Source organism: Chiroxiphia lanceolata, chromosome 3, assembly GCF_009829145.1.
Source record: "Chiroxiphia lanceolata isolate bChiLan1 chromosome 3, bChiLan1.pri, whole genome shotgun sequence".
NCBI classification, from domain to species: domain Eukaryota; kingdom Metazoa; phylum Chordata; class Aves; order Passeriformes; family Pipridae; genus Chiroxiphia; species Chiroxiphia lanceolata.
Window position 1 is genome coordinate 94287295 of NC_045639.1, and position 18323 is coordinate 94305617.

At 35.3% G+C, this 18323-nt stretch overlaps 1 protein-coding gene across 5 annotated transcripts in view; it reads left to right on the top strand.

Annotated features, from left to right (window-relative positions):
- Window positions 1-18323, top strand: part of CSMD1 (CUB and Sushi multiple domains 1) — a 1084078-nt gene that overhangs the window by 396818 nt on the left and 668937 nt on the right. Inside the window, exon 1 of one of the 5 annotated variants that reach the window (XM_032681802.1) lies at window positions 5868-5901. The exons of the other annotated variants lie outside the window; for them this stretch is intronic. The gene's annotated coding sequence lies outside the window, so the exon portion shown is untranslated. Of the gene's footprint in view, window positions 1-5867; window positions 5902-18323 lie in introns of those variants that run through there. 5 annotated transcript variants of the gene reach the window in all.

The following is an 18323-nucleotide window of genomic DNA, read 5'->3' on the forward strand; positions in this document are numbered from 1 at the left end:
TCAAGCATTAAACAAGGTGCTGAAAATGTATGGTGTTTTTTTTTTCTATCACAGAAAAAAAAAATTTCTTTGAATTGCTCCAAATTGATAGTTCAAGGTGTTACATATATGAAGATAACACTAATTTTATTCATTGCTCTATGATTATTGTAATCACAATGGTTATTTCAACTGAATTCCTGACATCTCAGCATAGGATTCCCCTATTCCAACCATTAGTGACCTGAAGCAGAAAAAAAGAAGGTAGAGTGACTTGTTTGTCTATTGATGCCAGACCACATGTAGTTCAAGTACTAACATGTGATTTTCACTTCCAGTGTGCATACCATATACATGCCTTTTCTCCATTTATACGGAGAAGAAGCTCTTTTTAACAGCTTTAACAAGTTACATTTGTAATTGGTGTTCTAACACAGAGGCTTGAGTTGATCATATTACCTGATAAAACTTCCTGTCTGGTTTGTTTTCTCTTAGTGGTATGCTTGAAGAATATTAACTTGCATGCATACCTTGGCACATCTGGACTTTTTGGTCTTCTGTGAACCATTCCAGTAACTTGTTAATTCCACTAAAAAATATGGCAACTTGCAGACAGTTATTTGCAAACAAAATGAGAGTATTTTATCGTACTGCAGGTATTTCCCATTTGCCTTATTGTACCAGTCAACATAGTGTAAGACTGTATAACTTCTAACACAGATGCCAAAACAGTAGTAAAAAAAAGGAAACCATATTTTAGAAACTCTTGACTTCAAAAGCTTATTTAGAATTTAGATTACTTACAGGAAAAATGCTTTAACTTCTAAAACTGCAGTGATGTTGGTTTGGAACTTTATAATAAAGAAAAAGTCTGTTATCAGTTTTATTTTCTTTTCCAAAGTAAAGAAGACTCTTACAAAAGTAGTAAATAATGTTAGCTCAAGATGGTCAGCAAGTGCAGCTTCAGATGCTGTACAAATGCAAACATAACACACAAGAATAGACTATTGTTCTTTGTATCTGAAAGTGCCAGATAAATGCTTAGTACATTGGGAAAAGAACTGGCTGAGCTGTAGAATTTTTATTTATTATTGTTATTATAGCTCTCAGTCTCTCTAAAACTGCGAATAGATAATTAAAGTTTTATTTCTTTTTCGTGTGTTCAGAGGAATGGAATTTGTATGAACTTGTTCATACTATCTGTGAAGATATTCATTTTAAGTTTTATCCTTAGGAACAAACTTTTTATTTTGTCCTCCACGTTGGTAACTTTGAATCTGTGCAACAGTTTCAAACACATTCAGCAAAGTTTTGGTCCAGTTTTGGTCCAGTTTTGGTCACGAATCCAAAATACAGTACCTTGTGGGCTGCTATGAAGAGCATTTCCTGCAGCTCAGCCAGACCTAGTACAGTGTTCCATATATGAAAAAGAAGAAAAAATAAACCCCCTAATTACTGTCCCTTATTTAATGTGAGCCCAATTCTGTATTTTTTGGCCAGTCAGTCAGCCATGTACATGCTCCAGAAGTGGACCCAGGAGCTGTGGGGGATGAAGAGCAGTTGAGGAAGGGACTTCTAGGAGACAGTGTATTAGAGCTGTAAGTAAGAATGCAGAGATGTCAGACAAATACAAAGACCTTATTCTACTTTTCAACTTCAGCACAAATTTTCTCGCGTGGATATGAGGTTTCAAAATTGCAGAATTTTAGGAAGCATATTTTATATTTTGAGTGTAAATGTAGTCTTCCCTTTTTCAAATCATTCTTGTTATAACTGATGACTTAATTTAACTCAATGGGATTATTAAACAAACTGATCATTTGTGTTTATCAAGACAGGCAAACAAAATAGGCCAAAATGATTTAACAGCTTATTCCCTCTAAGGCAGAAGTTCTGCTTGCCTGACTTCAAAGGGACTACACCTTCCCATGCATAAATCATGCTTACTCTTTCAATGTCATTCTGTGTGCCAATCCAACAGGATGCTGAGCTAGCAGAATTCTGAAGTGTGATGTGTTGGGTCCATCATAATGAAGAACTGAATGGCCAGGAGCTTGCAAAGGTGGACTGACCCTTTAGTATCAACAGGCTGTTATGATGGTCTGTGTGTAGATGAGTTTATTTAAGCCTTCTTTCTCTAGTGTACAGATGAACTAGCAATGCCAGGAAAACAAATTACAAGATTTCTGACGAGTAGAGTTAACAGAAAAAGCTATACAATGAGATGGCTGGATAGAAGGGTGAAATTACAGCCACACTTAGATGTCTGGGACAGCCAGAGTCGCTCTGTACAGTCAGGAGAGAGAGAGCGGTCCCTCCAGAGGGTAATTTGAATCAGGTACATTAAGATCCTCTCAAGTATGTACATTATGATAAAATTACTCTCTAAAGAAAACTACCTCTCTTTTGCTGATCCAGGGAGCTTAAGAAGACTAACCTTCTAACTTAAGTATCTAAAAAGTTGGCCTGTGTGATATGCTTTCCAATGTTTCTGAAAAATTTCAAACTGAATAAAATTATAGCTCATGGGCGAAGAATAGAAAATCAGAATCTGATTAATATATGTTCAGGAGAGTAAAGAGATCCAAAAGCACAAAGAAAAAGAAATACAATAATCTTAAAACACATACTCTCCTTGTGCAAAGTAAATGTGGTCAGAGAACTAATTTTTCCAAGGCAGTGCAGCCACAGGCCTTTCTTTACCTGAAGATATTGTTGGAGTCCTTTGATATCATTAGCATTTTTACTCCTTTTCTACTGGAGATTTAACCTAATCATACACTTACATTGTGTAAAGGAAATAGGTAGGAAATCTTTGTCACTCTGCAGTTTTACCTCTGATCATCTCAATGTGAGGACTGACAGGAGATGTAACTGACCACTCATGAAAAATGGTCTTTGATTCAGGTCATGTGTAAAATAGCTTAATTGCCACTTAGCAACAAAGAAGTGAGGTTGAAGTTACCAACAACTTTACTGATTTGGAAAAAAATAAAATCTGTAATTTACACTGTAAAATATGGCAGAAGAGTTTTAATAATTTAATTAAAACTTTTTCAAACTAACTGCATATTTTTACACTGCCTGTGTTCTGTGCTTCAAAGACTTGTAAAGCAGATGTTTTGAAAGATGGTAGCAGTAATCAATAACTGTAAAATGGAGGAGCCCTATGAAGAAGATCAAACTACTTTACATGTGACTGCAGCAAGGTTTGTTTTATAGATACTATGTTGCAAGGAAGATTGGAATAAATTAGCTTGTTAGCAATCATACAATAGCAATGTTAAAATTACTGGTTATAAGCATTATCAGTGGTTTTTTTTAATCAAATAAAGTTAAATATCTCAGCAAAGAGAAAATAAGCTGATCACAGGTACCAAAACTAAGATCTTTTGAGTCTTAATGCTATTACTTTGAAAACCACATCTTAAATTCCTTTCTTTTGTTTTCTGCATATAAAGCTAGGAAAAAATACTCATTTTCTACATCTTCACAGATTTTCCAAATGTAATTAATGAATATTTGATACACAGAAGAACTATTCCAGCGGAAAAAAACCCTTCAAAATACATCAGCTAAATCAACTAAAGATTCTGTACTGTTTCTGGGTCTCTGTCCTTGCATAGAGCAGATTATGAAATTAAAATTTAGTCCAGACATTTACCTTTAATATTTTTTATTTCTTTTATCAAAGTTTATCCTCTTCTTCCTTGGAACTAAGTCATAATGCAGAATTTAGGATAATATATCTTCCTATTTATTTTTCAGTACTCAAAACAATCAGTTGCAGAAAAAAACTTCCAGGTCATAGCCAGCCATGCTCTAGTGGACATCACTCTCAAGCCAGGATGAGGCAGGTTGATTCTTAAATAAGAGCACATAACAGTTTCATGGCTCAGTCAGCAGAGAAGGACAGATGTCTAATTTGGATGACTTAGATTACTATTCAGAGATCCATCATAGTATTTACAGGAATTAAGGTAAATACCTAAACTATCATCCTAAGCCCTGCTTTGCATAGGCCTTTTAGGTGGAAAACAATGACTGTTTCAGATCTTTCTTTATACATGAAACTAAAGAGTCTTGAGTTTATTTCAAAGGTTTTCAGGGTTTTTTTACAACAATGGAAGAACAGTTCTAACTATTATTTTGATGTCTTCAACTTTGAAAATACTATTTTTTCATATGAATCTCGGCAAAGCCACAACAGCTGGTCTTTAAATTTTTTTTTTTTTTTTTTTTTTAATTTTTAACTTTGTTTACGTACGTCCATATACTTGTCACTCTTTAAAAATGTCACTGGAGCATACTGGGAAAGCATTTGAGAGAGGAATACCTTGGGAGTCTATATAGCTCTAGAAATGCAGAGGTCAAAAAAGCAGAAAAGCACAATATTTTATTTGCAGGGATTTTAATTAGACCTACTACCTGGACAGTCAATTTCTTATTCTTTTGGAGTTAACCAAGTGGTAATAATTAAACCTCACATTTAATTCTGTTATCTGCTCATCTGCTTTCTGTCCTAGAATGCATATGAGTTTCCAGAATATACCAATCTGAAATACATCAGATAATTGGAAATTAATGAATATGGCTTTCTGAGACAATCTTACTCCAATTCACAGAAGATAACAAATAGGTTACTTAATCCTGTAAAATAAGACTGCAAGGGAACTGAAGAAGTTATCTAGGCCTTTTCATGACCCAAGGAACACCACTAAATATATGTGCAAGAAAATGCTCACCTAATTTTATATTCACAGTCTACTCAATACTTTTGAATCTCGTCTGTATGGACGGATATTCTATTATCTTATTATTGTTATCATAATTTATACCTAATTATTTCTGTTCTGACTGCACCCACAATAGAGAACAAATAACTGTGATTCATATTTCCTATGTTTCTGGAAATTGTGAAGTCTTCCATTAGAACTGCCTGCTTTGAGACCTGTAACCACACTAAATCATTTTTTGAATTGTATTTTGTAGAGCCAGTAGACTTTTTCTGATTTTTCAGTGACAATCCTATGTAAAACAATGTCAAGGCCATATTAGAGCAAAAATAGAGGGAATTTACTGTTTGTTTGCTGCTTAAAAAGATTTTTGCTCTCTGCACTGTTCCTCGGAAGTAGAGAATGAGTAATAAAGGCATATATTCTGTGGATAAGTACTATCAGATTGCTGCAGAGAGCAGTGCAAGGAACAGTGCTAAGAGGTGACTGAGTCAGGGCTCAAACCAGGGTGCTGAGCTGTGAAGTGGGACAGAGAAGAGAATAGAACTGCAGTCAGGAAACGCAGAGAACTGAAGCTGGAGGCAGCCTGTGGTACTTGGGAGTTGTACCGTGCCCTGTCAGAGTAAACTCCTTGAATCCTACAGAGAGGTATTGCTATATCTCCTGGCAATTGTGAGATTCATCTCTCTCTCTCTTGATTCCTACACTGTGCTAACAAAGCATCCTTACTGAGGCTCCATCTTTTACCATCTGCTCTGCTTCTTTCTTTATTCTCTACTGCACTCTCAGGGAGATGCTGACAGCATTTCACAGAAACACTCAGAGAAATGCTTCTCTGACTAGGGTTGACAAAGAGAGGAGGGGTTTTGAATTGGTGCTAGAGAGGAGAGAACTGTCATGTTAGCGTTGAGTTACTGCAAGATACCTGAAGTTAAATCATTTCATTTTATAGCAGGCTTTTTAAAAGGACTCATTTAAACAGAAATCTCTAAGCAGAAATGGATGGATTTAATGAAAGCAAGATATTTATGCTTTTGTTCTTTCTACACAGCATTTTCTCTCTCTTCAGTGTTCACAGGGGAAGATGTCAAATCTATTGATGGGAGATCACTTACTGGAGAAAATGCAGGACATTATGCTAGAAGGAAACACCTCCCTTACTAATCTGAACACATACTGTGGCAGGGTAAATCCAAGAGGTTATTCAGTCTTCTAGATGAGACCTTAGTCAACCCAAAATATGTTTTCATTTCAGATTGAATTTCTTTTCTTCTTCTAGTTTATGTGACCTGAAGACAATGACAGGAGTGATAGAGAAAAAAAAATGTGAACATAATGTAAAGTACAGCTTCTGATGAAACTGATTCTTACGTATTTTGTCTTTGAAGTTCAAACAAAAACTTCATATCTTTCTCTTCCTTTGGAGAACTTTCTGATATGTTGAAGCACAACTTATTTCTAAATCCTCAACAGGTGATTAAAATTAGTCCAATATGGACTGCAATAACCTAGGGACTGTCTAACCCTCAACACCTGCTTTGGCACTGTTTCTGTAATTGATCCCTGGAGAGTGTGCATCTGCAAAGCTAAACCACAAAACATGACAATTCTCAGTACTAAGGTTTGGAAGAACAAATAATTGGGTTTGCAACAATTATCTCTAATTATTTTCTTAGAGTCAAGATGACACTGGCAGCTGTGTGAGTCAGAGTAGACCATGAAGCCCACATGAGCACAGTACTGCCTGATGTATCATAAGCACAGAGACCATGTAAAGCTAGCAGTGACTTGCCTCCCAGTCCTTCCATCCGTGCCTGCAGACCATAGTTTTGGTCACTGTGTTTGGTTTCATGAAAAAAAGACTAAATTAGTTTTTTATACATTCAGCTGTTCAGAAGTATTGCAAAAATATAAAATATTCAGATGTAACAAGGTAGATTTTTTTTTTAAATGAATATAACAACTGTAAATTTTGTCAAAATAGTTCTTAGTCAAGGATACTAGAAGAGGGGAAGAAAAAAATAGAAGGAGAGAAAAATGTGTCTGAAACTAAAGACAAAAGACTCAGTTTTGGATCACTTACATGAGTGATCTAATTATAGCCAAGAACTTAAACCAGGTCCTCTCTGAAAAACAGATCACTGCAGAATTTCCTACATGAATATCTCCTCTGCGTAAATAATTCAGTCTTCTGTGGTTGGAGGCAGTGTATGGTGGGTTCTGTCTCTATTTTGTACTTGAGACAGTTCCTGCAAAGTGTAAGTCATTGCTTCATGTTTTTACTTTGCTCTAAAGAGTTTGAATTATCAAGGCCAAGACTAATCATGGAATGAATAAATTTTTTGAAAGAACAGTTCATCACAGTTTTGAATCCATAGTGAGATAGACTAACCTGTATGGCTTTTACCATATACAGACACAAATAAAAATAGAAGCTTACCTTGTGAAGGAAAACTGAAACCTGATAGTATTTCATTGATTGGGAACACATAGACAGTTTGTCATCTGAACAAGCGTACTGCCAAATCACTTCTGCCCTAGTAATGATAGCACAAGTTTTTATGTAGTCTATTAAGAAGGTGGCCAAGTTCTAGAACAAAATATGTGAGTGACCATATTGCTCAGCTGGTTAAGTCCCACATAGAACTGTAATTTTATGAAACTGTCTTACAGTGTCATTGGGATAGTATAAAAATCATCTTGGCTGCCTGGCGTTTTTTTGGCTGCCTACCATACAAAATTATATATTGATTTTCACAATATTTTAATTGGCATGCAAACACTGCCATTTGCCACTCATACTCTTCAAGAGTAAGAACAAGTAGAAGGTATATTTTTGCAAATTATTTGTCTCTTAAAATGTAGTCATTACTTTTACACAACACCTATCATATTTGTGAGAATCACATCTGATTTCACAATCAGGCACAGAATTAAGTATTTCATTACCAGGAATTAAGTGAAGAAAAATATTAGAGGTTTATTTTTTGTTTGATTGGGTTTGTTTTTCTGTTATAGGTTTTTTTTTTAATTCTAATTCTAGAGGAAAACAAAGTAGAAATTCATTCAGTCAAAACTGAAACAACACCAAGGAAAAGTCTTGCTCTTCCTTAAATCTTTGAGTTTCTGAAAAAATTTGTTTTGGACATAGTCACACAGTTGAGAATGTAAAATATTGGGAACCTTAGCTGGAACATCTTATGACAGTGCGCTGCTAACACTTGTTATGCTTTTGAGTGCCTGAAGCCAGTTTAACAGCACTGTGGCCTTTCTATCACTAGTTGTCTAGTCTTAAAAGTCAGTCTGTAAAGAAAACTTCCAAACAGAAGAACAATCAAATACACTCTTGTTTGGCATTGTTTTGCCTTCAACGATCTGAAAGCAGTCAGTGGCTGCAACTTTATTGTTATGTGGTCATGTGGTTCTTTTTCTTTTTATGCACAAACATGTCCTTTTTCAATAAAAAAAAAAAAAAAGCTGCTTTTCTAACTGGATACAGAAAGTCATAAAATACTGAAATTTGGGGTAAACTGCTTGATACAGACATAACACTTTTCCTTAGATTTTAATTTTGCTCATATAGAATTTACCATGTTCCTTCTAGATGGCTAATGCGATCTTGTGAGAATTGCTAATAAGATCTTCATTATTTATTATATTACCCATTATGACACTTTTCTTGATCACAGGGACTTGACTGATGATTTTACTGATGTGACTAGTTAGGTGTTGCTCACAGTTACATTATACAGTGCATGATCCAAATTGATCCTGGAATTGTAGACATTTGCTCAGTGTCTTCTTAAGAGAACTATTCAAAACAAACAGTGTTATTATTTTAGTAATAGATAGAAAATTGTCAGAGGTATTTTTTCCTGAATCTTTTCTTCCCAAAAGTTTAATCCCATTCCTCTCCACAATTATATCAGAAATATATATATTTTTTCCAAAACAAGTTTGTTATTTCTCCTAGTCAGAAGAGTGTTTCTTCTGAAAACTAGGTTTTAAAAAGTAGATGACTCATCAATTTACATGCAATGCATTTCTTAATAAAAATACTTATTTTACGATATTTTATCATTACTCCTTTAGTTAGTCCTGTTATCATCTTAACTTTCTTTGAATCTTTTTATAGAAACTTTTACATAGGTAAAAGTAGGTGCAAATTAGTAGATTTCTGTTTACCTTTTGGAATTATGAATACATTTAGACTAAGGCAAAACAAGACCAGAAGCATTTATGTCAGCAATATTGTATTTTGGTAGGTAAAATAGCTAAGAATAATAGAATTTAGAAAGCCAAATAAAAAATGGGACATGAACTGCAGTACTTCCTTTGATTGTTGTTCACTTTGAATTTGTTTTTGCACCTTGACTTGCCTTCAATAAGTTTGTTAAAAAAAAATCAGGAAATGAAATTCATGTGTGTCTATTATTTAGGATCTTGATAAAGTATCTTAGGGTGATGTTCATTGTATATCTCTGAGAAATTACTATTAGATTTTAGTTTTGAACTCCATAAAAAACCTTAATTTAATGTTTATAGAGTTACATTACAACCACATAAATTGTGACTTATGTTTTTGAAGCATGACTGGACTACATTTTTGCTGAAATCACCTCAAGGATTTCAGGTTTGTCTGGCTTATAATTAATCCAGAGAAGACAATTAAATAAGTATCCATTTCCCCCCAAAATTGCAAGGTTAGAGATGCTTTCTTCCTCAATAGCAACTGTTAATATTTTTAGGGGACATGATGTTTCAAATCAACAGATAAGCTTAGAGACACTGAAAAGAGCTAATGTCAAAGAAAGATGTATCTATCTGTCAGGTTATGACCACATTCTACATACAACCAATATCAATCTAACAGCATTGATGAATACTAACCCCTTTAAATGGCCAACTACACTTATACTGTATTTAATAATAACTTTATAGCTAATTCTGTTTCATTTGTAAAATTAGGTGTTTCCAAAACTCTTACTGAGACAGTTTTGACCTAGTATGGTATTTAGTGATACATTTATATAGACAGGGCTCAGCCCTACACCCTGAGACTCCCTTCTGACTCTGGACAATTACATTTGTTTTTGAACAAAGTTATTTTACTTTAGCCTTGATTCCTTCCCCTAATCCTAATTAGGCATAGTTTCTCATTTTATTAAGAGACAGATTGACTACAAAATCAAAAAAGTGACCCATTTTGTGTGTAACTTTGCATTTGGATAGTTTTTTCCTGTTCTGGTTCCCATTGGAAGCCTCAACCAGTTTGAAAGGCCAGAGAGGAACCTCCTGCTCACAAGTTTTTTGGCATGAGAAGGTGTTTGTGTTAGCATAAATGTGTGATCTCGGCAAACTGAAGAGAGACTTTCTGTTTCAAATACCAGGGTTATGGTTATCTCTTCAGAGTCAGACCATCAAAGAAAGTAGAGAAGAAAGACCTAGGCACTGCATTTTAATCTGATGATTCTTAGGGGGGTACTGAGGCTTCCACAGGTTTAAATATGATAGCAGTTTTTAATTACAGATTCTTTGTTAGTCCTTTTATTTATATCTTCTTCAGATAGTCCAACATCTTGCCTAATTAGCACAATACTTCACAGTATAAAGAAAACATATATAAGAAGGTCACCAATCTTTTGCAGTTAAAAAAAAAAAAAAAGAAAAAAAGAGGAACATTAACCTTCTTCCTTTTTCTGTCTTTCTCCTGACCTATTTTATCCAGTTCTTACAGGACGGTAACTTTGAAAGAGGTCTGTGTGTTGTGCTTTTAAAGGAAAAGATTAAATCTTTCCATACCTTGTTGGAATGAACTGATCTTGATCACCAATGTAGGCAGTAATGAAGTATAGCACTACTTCTTTCTTTCCCATCTTTCATAGTATGATATTATCTTCCTGATGACAAGTGTTCTGATTTCAGGGGAAAAGAAGCTGACAGCATTTTGAAGTCTTTTCTCACACACTCAGAAATGCATATGCAGCTAAATTATGCTAGGCTCAGGTGCAGCAAGGGGTAAAATTCTCACTTTGCATTTGCTGACAACTTAAGTAGAAAATGTTATTTTTCCCAAACCAGAGGTGTATTGAGTGCTTCTCAGATCATTTGTTATGCCTCTTAGTATAAGAAATTAAATTCGTTATAGTTGTTATGGCACGATAAATGAGAGCAGAAATTTGCCAGTTCTCCATAAATTGAACTATGCTCTTATGTAGCATATAACAATGATTTAATATTCTTCTTGTTCTTTGATAGTAATGTTCACAAGAAAGGAGTCTAGATGAGCAGGTGAAGGTGTGGAGAAGACACAGGCTGATAGCAACCAGTCATGGTCAGGTTAAACTTCTGTATTTAACAAACCTGCAAATAACTCAATGAATTGGAAGCTTGGATGTAGTTAACACTTTGTATTCATGTTTATAAAGAGTAGACCAGTCACTCAATGGAAAAAGACAAAGTTATGTATCTTAAATTTAACTATTTGTACTGCACTGTACTTAGGAAATAGATTGTATATTTCTTTTGAATAATTTAAAAAATAGTCAAGTATATTTGTTACTAGCATTCATTGAGTCACCCTAAGTGGATACTTAGAATAATTTTTAAAGTTATGTTTTCTAGATAACATGGAATGAAAAAATATGCAGTATGGTGAAATAAAATGCGTGTAACAAATAATTCAGCTAGAAGTTTTCTTTTTACTATGTCTTTAGAATTTCCGGAAAAAAAAATGAAAATTGTTCAAATGTTAGTATAGCTATTATATTTTGTCAGGTTGTTGTGAATATTCCATCTCTGCTCAAATGATAGCATTTGGGGGGTAAACTTATTTAGGTGTAGAGGGAACACTAAAATGCAACAAAAATCCTTACCAACTCCTTGAAAATGCAAATAAATGCGTACATGCAGTTTCAACAGCTTTCTTAGTTAAACATAATAGAAATGTTTCCTTATTTTTGGTTTATATTCAAGATTTTTATTCCATTCTGTTCTTTGCATTCCCTTTTAGATACTCTAGAGTCTTTGGAAATATGAAACTTTGCAACTAAATTCAATACACGAGAAGAAGATGTTCAAGCCCATTTAAAATTAAATTAGATTCCATGAATGCAACATACTCTTGAATCACACAGAATCACAAGGAATGGTTGAGGTTGGAAGAGACCTCTGGAGGTCATCTTGTCCGATCCCCCTGTTCAAGCAGAGATAGCAGGAGGTAATTGCCCAGGGCCATGTCTAGAGAAGTTTTTGTTTACAGGAGTCTCCGAGAGAGGAGACTCCATGACCTCTCTGGGTACCCTGTGCTGATGCTCAGTCACCCTCACAGTAAAAAGGTGTTTCCTGATGTTTCCTTCACTATCATCTGTATTTTACTTTGTGCCCATTTCATCTTGTCCTATTACTGGGCTCCACTCAGAAGAGTCTGTCTCTGACCTCTTTCCACCCTCATTTCAGGTACTTGTGTACAATAGTAAGGTCCCCTTTAGCCTTCTTTTCTCCAGCTGAACAGTTCAAGCTCTTTCAGTCTTTCCTTGTATTTTGTGTTCCAGTCCCTCAGTCCTCTTAGTGGCTCTTCACTGGACTCTCTACAGTGTGTCGATGTCTCTCTTGCATTGGGGAACTCAGTTGTGGGCTGAATAATGAGGAAAAATCTTTTCCCTCAACCTACTGTCAACAATCTTTCCAGTGCAACCCAGCCTACCATTCACCTTCTTTTGTGTCCACGCACATTGCTGGCTCATGTTCAACCTGGCATCCACCAGGAGCCTCAGGTTCTTTTCTACCAAGCTGCTTTCCAGCTGAGTAACCCCCAGCATGTGCTAATGGATGGGGTTGTTCCTTCCCAGGTGTGGGACCTTGCATTTCACAGAACCACAGAATCACAGAATTGATCAGGTAGGGAGGGATCACAGTGAGTCATCTGGTCCAACCTCCCTGCTCAAGCAGGATCATTCTAGAACAGATGGCACAGGATTGCATTCAGATGGTTGTTGAATATCTCTATTGAGGGAGACTCCACAACCTCTCTAGGCAATCTGTTCCAGTGCATGGAGCTTCATGAGGTTCCTGTTAACCCATTTCTTCAGCCTGTCAAGGTCCCTCTGGATAGCAGCATGACCCTCTGGAATATAAGCCCCTCCGATACGTAAACTTGGTATGTGTAAATTCTGTCCCCATTATCAAGGCCATTAATGATGTTAAACAGGACTGGACTCAGTTTTAAATCCACCTCACAGGCTGCCTAACCAGTCCATAACATCTTGTCTATGAAGGTCTTGTGTGAGACAAAGTCCTTACTGAAATCCACTTCTGTCTCACCATCCACAGGCCAATCACTTCATCACTGAAGTTTGTCAATTTAGTCTCCTTGGTGAAGTCATGCTTCTGATGATATTTTTTTTTGTCCGTAATATGCCTGGAGTTGGTTTCCAGGATGGTGCACATCACCTTCCCAGCGATCAAGGTGATCCTGACTGTTTTGTTGCCTGGATCCTCCTTATTGACCTTCTTGGAGATGGAGGGGGCATTTGCTTTGTCCTGTCTTCTCAAGGGGCTCTGCACATTTGCAGAGATCTCTAGGCAGATTTTGGTATCTAGCTCAATTGAACATCTCAATAAATAGGTAGTAACATAGAAAACAAAATCCACAAAATTTTGAAATAGAGAGGTACTAAATATGATTAAACAAATCTTATTCTAAACCACTCCGTTTTGAGGACCAAAAACTTTGAGAAGCCAACTTTTTGTTTCTGCTGTTGTAAGGACTTTTTTTTCCCCAGCACATCATTAGCCAAAGCTGGAGGCTTGGGGTCTCTTTGGAAGATGGGTAGTAGGGAAAAAGCTTAGTGATTTTTAGCCATATATCCACTAGTATATGCACATTACTTTGATATAAACTTCAAATCACAAAGAAAACAAAAGAGAACTGAAATTTGTGCTCCAATGTGAGTAAATAGATCTTTCTCTTCATGTTAGTAAAACAATATCCAAGATTGATAGAGATTCAATATAAAATTACAACAGCCTTTCCCAAATTCTATTTGTATGCTTATTTTTAACACTAAACATACTGGTTTTACAGGATTAGATATGTACAGAATATTCTAGTTAGGAAATACGGTACTAGATAACTTTATATTTTGAATTTGAGGTGTAATGGTGGTATTATTTGGTGTGCCTTACACTTGTGTACTTCCATCATGACCTCTGTCATCGTCTAATAAAAAATGTATATGACTGAAGCTGTTGATGTGGTTGGCATCTGTTTCAGATTCATTCTTACTGACAGTAAGCTGCTGCTGGCAAGCACTCAGCCTTTTTATCGTCAGAAATATGGAGACTGGCATTCCTGTCATTGCTCTTTATTTTACTCTGGAATTCTTCATCAGATGTACTGCACTAAAACCTGTGGTGGATGACAAGCATGGTAGAATATGCATTATAGGTTTTCCAATTATAATTTTTAAACAATAGTAGAATTTATTGAAAAATTATCATAACAAGTGTAGCAAAGCTAAATAACCCTTAGCAATGACTAAGCTTTAAATCCCATTTCAAAGATTATAGAATATCTAAGCATATTTACATAGATATTTCAGAATTTTTATCTGTCATTTTTTATAAGAGATGGAACAGTTTAACAGAAGCCCAATATTTGAGTGTTAGTAGTGAAACTGCTTTATCCTTATCTGTACTACAGTATCTTTTTTTTTGTGCACCACTATAGAAGGGAGAGTGTGTGTTTGTGTACATGGATATATGGATATGTGCATAAACCATTATGCATATATGTCATTAGATATACATTTAGACTTATGGTTCAGCAAGAAGTTAGAAGCACTTCTGAAGTGTTCTATCATTTGAGCAGTCATTTTTTTCCCCAATTCCTGCACTGTATGAAGTAGGATATTGGGCCTTGGTTTAGGGGAGGTTTCTTAGCATAATACAAATAAAAAAGGTATGGTCTTGCCTCTGTGCCTTATAATGTTACTGCCATTTTACATTCATGAAAATTACGGTCTTTCCCATTCACCTTCCTGCTATTCACATAGGCATTTGTCTTCTTCTGTGCTTGTTTCTGTGCTATACCTAGAGACACTTCTTTTGATATAATGCATTCCAAGAAACCCTATATTTTTTTTCAAAACACCATTAAAGAGTCAGTTCATGATATCTGAGAAAAAATAACAAATGAGTAACAGAAGGTTGGAAGCAGTATTTGGAGGTGAGGAGTATGTATTTATGGTCTAAAAGCTGAGCCTTACCACTCTTTCACTGTAGGCATAGACTGTATTCTGCACACTGGCTATTCCAGGAACAGAATAAACAACAATGAAATGAAATAATAATAATAATAATAATAATAACAACAACAACAATAATAATAATAATAATAATAAATGAAAATCAGTTCAATTTTTAGTGTAATCTTGCCAAATGTTAAGGAGATTTTGCAAAACTACTTCTTTTTTTTTTTTTTTTTTTGTCATGAGATACTTTCTACAGTTCAGAGATTTCAGTTCTCTTGTTAGCCCAGTTTTGGTCTTGGTTAGAAATGTTGAAATAGAAACTGAAAAACCGGTGCAGCACTACAGAACAGTTCAACAACCTGTTCACAATCTGTAGAGATATTATTAGTTTCATGAGAAAATAACAGAATCCTGTCTGAGAGCCATAATTAGATGGTAGTCTGCATTTTTCGAAGAACATGGAGTTTGCTCCTGTCAGTTGCTACCAGAATGAAAGGCCTGTCTTTATAAGGAGTGGAACCTGTCTCGTGGATTGGTTGGCCGTTGTTGTAATACATGTTGGTATGTGCTCCAGAAGTCAGGGCTGTTTCTCATTTAGTTTTCTGTTCTGTCTCATTTATCTTCTAGAAGGTAATCTGGCATTTTCAGAATTTCTTCAAGTGGCATATGAACCCTACTTTTCACTACTTGTCTCAAATGTATCATTCAGACTGTCTTGCCGTCCAAAATTTCTTGCTTCTGACCTGACCTCTGCTAGCAGGTTTTGTACTCAGGAAATATCTACTTGTACATAAATTCTGGTCTATCTTCTCACTCTTATGTCCCTCCTTCACACGACATGATGGCCCTTGTAGAGAACAACCTTAATCAAATCTCCCCTGCTACCATTATGTTCTCAAAACATCTTTGGGGCAGAATTTGTTGTGAGTACAGGATTCATGTTATGTTCAGAGAGGTACTACACACTGGTCCTTTCTGCAGTGAGGAGAAAACAGTCTGCCAGGAAACTCACTTCTTGAGAAAATCCCCAGAGGGAGAATGAGGAACTTGAATTGGTTCTGTGTAGAGTGTGATGTTTCCCATGTTCCACATGCTTATGACTGAGAAGTAGCACAAAATTGAAGGAGGTAAAAATTAAGTATGATAAAAGAAGGCAGCACTTGATTATCCAGTTGATGTAATTTAAAGGTAACAAAGTCTCAGTTATCTGGCAATATAAACATGTAGAAAATAAAATAGCATACATAGTAGTGATACATTGGATTAGTATTGATTAAACAACTAATTTACACAGACTGACAGATCAACATTTGAGAAAATGAAAAACAGAAAAAAAATTCAGTAAGTGTTCTTAGCTCAATTTTAAAAGCAACATTTAATATAAAAAATTGGTAGTATCTATTGCTTTCTTAAATGTTTTACAGAATTTCTACAGCGGTACTTGCATCTGGGTTGATTGAAAATATTCAGGGAAGATTCTAAACTACCTCTGCTGTTGTTCATCTAATTCATAATAGCTCTTTTCTGTGGATGAAACACTTTTATCAAAATATTTTCGGCATGATGGATTGCATTTCACAAGAATTATTTAAAAAACACAGCCTTCTAATTTAAGGAAATAGATTCAGGCCGTAAATACTTAGTGAGTAGAGGTGCCTCTCTGCATTTCCTGATATCTTAGAAGCAGATATTTGTACCACCAGTGTTTGCTGTTAACCATCCCTGAACAGCTGTACACTTAGCATGCTAGCAATACTTCTGCATACTCACATTATCATCCCATTCTGAAGTACCTGACTTAATTCACAAGAGTGGAAGACTAACTATTATTTCTTCTAAATATAGACCATTGTAGTAATTAGACCTTTGTGGAGGAAGAAACAAGTAATTGTTATGTAGAGAGATTCAAAACAATCTGAGAAAGACTGGAGGTGATAATCTCCGTGTGCTGCAGAGTGCTGCATGGGAAAGCAAAAATCTCTAAACAAACACTTAGAAACAACCAAGAAGGGATAAAATGAGAAAGCTAAATTTGTTTCTCTGATGTGAGGTCAGAATTACTGGAGGTATGACTAGTATAAGTTGCTATGGGAACTGTGGAAAATAAAGAATTTTGGAACAGCAGGACAGGGATGGACAGATGTGGAGGTGATGTTTGCTCACAAATTTTGCATCATTGTAAGAAGCATGTCGATACCATGAATTCTAGTTGATTCAAATGACTTTTACCTTATGATAGACTCTGTACTGCCAAACCTTTAAATATCTAGCATTGTGTGAGCTTTAGAGGTTGCACAGTCTGTGGCATTCCTGCATTCCTACAGCATTGCGTAGATTTTGTTTCAGCGATCTGGAAAAGAAGTGTTGTCTTTCACAGTCTTTCAGTGAAGCTCTTCTTTTATAAACTTGTATATTATTAAATGTTGACCATCTAATGTGGAATCTGGAATTGTGAGGTAGGAGGTTAAGCTCGCTATTCATTATATGGAAAAAAGAACTGAACCCCTACATACTAGTGTATGTATTAGTACTTAAATCAGAACATTGACGTTTTGAAATAGAAAACCAGTTTCATTTCCACATCTTACTGCTATTTATGAAAAAAAAAAAAGATTGCATTCTTTGGATTTAGTCCTACCACATATCTCATATGCTGAAAAGTGTCTATTAGGTCAAATCTTTCAAAGGATTCAGGAAATTAAGAACTTAATTTATATATTTTAGTTGGAATTGGGCATAAGCTTCTGAATCCTGTCAAAACTAAAATGTTTGTGCCTGAGATTAAGGAACTATACAATAGTCGTATAGTTGTATGGTATTGCAACTATGGAGTTTTAGAAGCTATTGTGGTGGAGTATGCAACTCAGTAGGGACTGCTCTATTATATCTTAGAACTATATGTCTGATTTAAACCAGTTTTTATCCTATTTTATCAACTTAGATTCTTTATTGAATCTAACTTACAGTATTTTTACAGATGCATATAGCCTTACAAGATTCAACCTTATTATTTATTGATATATACAGACACAGATGTTCACTGAAGTTGCTTTTATTGTAATATCTTATCAAATGGATTTAATTTATTTGAGAATATTTGCCTCCCTGTTACTTTCTTTGCAGTGAAGAGATTTCATGGCAGAAGAGGCTGCTGCTGAGTTTTCAAATACATCTTCCCAGGCTTATTGATTTCAGTTTTCTAATATAATTTTTCCTATTTGATCATGGTAGTTAAAAAAGTCACAGCAATTAGAAACAATTAGTTTTCAAAACAATCCACTAATCACTATGCTTCCCCTTCTACGTGAGATGTCGCAGCTTGAGGAGGTCTTTGGAGTAGATTACCAAAAAAAGA